General features: G+C 42.6%; 1 pseudogene; it reads right to left on the bottom strand.

Annotated features, from left to right (window-relative positions):
• Window positions 1-1,045: 1,045 nt before the first annotated feature.
• On the bottom strand, window positions 1,046-2,176 carry LOC110320645 (annotated as a pseudogene).
• Between the last annotated feature and the right edge of the window lie 370 nt (window positions 2,177-2,546).

Genomic DNA, 2,546 nt, shown 5'->3' with positions numbered 1-2,546 from the left:
GTTCCAGGAGATCTGATGCCCTCTTCTGGCCTCCACTGGCACCACACATATACATTGTACATAGGCATACATGCAAGCAAGACACCTGTGCACATAAAAATAAATTTTTTTTTTTTTTTTGGTTTTTTGAGACAGGGTTTCTCTGTGTAGCCCTGGCTGTTGTGGAACTCACTCTGTAGACCAGGCTGGCCTCGAACTCAGAAATCCGCCTACCTCTGCCTCCCAAGTGCTGGGATTAAAGGCGTGTGCCACCACACCCGGCTTCTTAGTTTTCTAAGTCTACAGAGTTAACTTGCCTTTTGGCATTATGGATTCAGACTGACCACATTGCCATAGCTAGGATTTTAGCAAGTAACGCACTCCCAGGAAATCTGAGAGATTTACAGATCTGTAATACTCATTTTAATAATTCTAAGTCCAATTGCTCTCAAGAATACTTGCTGTTCTTGCGAAGTGCCAGTGTCTGGTTTCCAGTCCCCACACTGTCTCACTACCACCTATACCTCTAGTTCCAGTGGATTCTATGCCCTCCTCTGGCCTCACTGGGGGGCAGGGCCCGCAGGCTTACATGCAGGGTAGATACCCATGCACATTTTTCTGGTACCGTTTCCTCAGTCAGAACAGTGACAGATTTGATTTAGAGGCCTTGGATTTTCTGTTTGTGGATTTTTGTTTTTGTTTTTGTTTTTAATCCTGGAGTAAAATAATAAAAGCAACCAAGTGGGAATTTTGCACTTATTTTCCTCAAAACCAAGTGTTTTGAATATTATAAAGACCAGTCAAGGGCAACAAACATTAGTTTTGATGACTAATAGTCTCATTCCAAAAAATCTACATAATTTAAAATAACAGGTATTCCTAAAACATCCAGGCAAAACATGCCTGGGACTGGTTGGGCACAATGTACACATAGGTATCTACCACCTTAAGTATTTACAAAGCATACGTCCATGATTTTCTGAGTTTGACCCAACTATAGCCTTCACATCTCAAAATCCTTTACAAAAGGAAACACCTTAGAAAGTTCGGGATTTTTTTCCAAATGCTACTTTTTTCTTTTCTGCTTGTTTTCATCAGCCTCCATCTTGAGCTTAACTTCCTCCGCTGTAAGAGCACCCAGTTTCTTGGTCTTTGCTTTCTTAACCTTTTCCTTGATGGCAGCCACATCGATCTTAGTTTCAGTAGAAGCTTCCTTTGGCTTCACAGCTGGCTTTTCCTTAGGTGGAATAAACGCTTTGTTTCGTTCCTCCTGCCTCTTTGTAAGAGCTTCTGCTTGCTTAGACTTTATTGCTTCCATTTTCTGCCGCTTCTTCTGATTCGCCTTCAGAAAGTATTCACCACTGGCCAATTCTTTATCAATCTGGCTCTCTGGCTGTGGGGGAGGGAAGGGTGTGTACTCCTTCTTGACACTCTTCTTCTTTGGTTCCTTGCGCTTATTCACATTTTTGTGTTTGAACTGTGGCGAAAATCTTTCCCAACTTTGTGATCGTAACTCGGAATCTTTTGCCAACTCCCGTTTAATCATCAAGGTTTTAATGTTATAAATTGGATGGATATTCTTCATGGTATCAAGGACTACTTTTCGAACCTCTTTGAGGCCACTGAAAGGCCCGATTACTGAGACCATGTTCCCCTGAACCATGACGTAACAGTTTGTCAGGAGCTCCAGTGCCTTCAAGGTAGAGCCTTTGGGACCAATAAGCCGCTGTCTTCTCTTCACAAATCTCTCTTTATTTCTCACTAGAGAGCCGATTTTAATGATGTCACATGCAATATCATCCTGAAGTATCCGTACTGCCTGTTCAAAGGAAACGATCCTCGCCAAGAGCTTTATTAAGTCTCGGGCCCTTATGATGATGTAAGGGTCAAACATCTTCTTTGTTGTACAAACAGTCATGCTACCCTCGATCAAGTCCAGCGTTGCTTTAACATGATGCTCATTCAAGGCTTTCTGCACCAGCGGCCAGCACTCCTTCAGGTAGGCTTCGCGGTATTTCGGGAACAAGGTTGCAAAGCTGCTTTCCTCCAAGAGTCCTCTGGGATTGTCCTCTTTGGAAAAAGCTGGTTCCTTCCAACCATCAGGAACAGTGAGGAGCTCTGCCTCATCTTGGGTCTCTCGTTTCTGCTTCTGCGGTTTCCGAACTTCTTTGGCAGGCACGTCCCCAAAAGTTGCCATCACAAAACCCGGAACTTACTTGGAGTTGTCATGTTGTCTGTCTTTCAAACACTGAGAGCTACAGGAAAAGCTGTGTTTATCCCCATATATTTTTTCTCTCTCCCACTAGAGTGCAAGCTTTATGGGAATAAAGATTTTATTGATTTTCTTTGGTTCAGTACCTATATAATTTCTAACATGCAACAAACACCCCATAAATGTTTTCTGGAGCATCGGTGAGTGCAGAAATTCTGTATCTGAAACCCAGCACGTCACTAATGTCCTTTAATATATGCAGCACAAATCTATGGGTTCCCATCAAGTTTATTTCCTACAAGCTTGTCTTACTATATCTTGCTGTAAGTGACTATTTCGAAGCCTTGTGTATTCT

The sequence above is a fragment of the Mus pahari genome, chromosome 4 (assembly GCF_900095145.1).
Source record: "Mus pahari chromosome 4, PAHARI_EIJ_v1.1, whole genome shotgun sequence".
NCBI lineage: Eukaryota > Metazoa > Chordata > Mammalia > Rodentia > Muridae > Mus > Mus pahari.
Note: the sequence above shows the minus strand (reverse complement) of the source record. Positions and strands in the feature narration are given on the sequence as shown.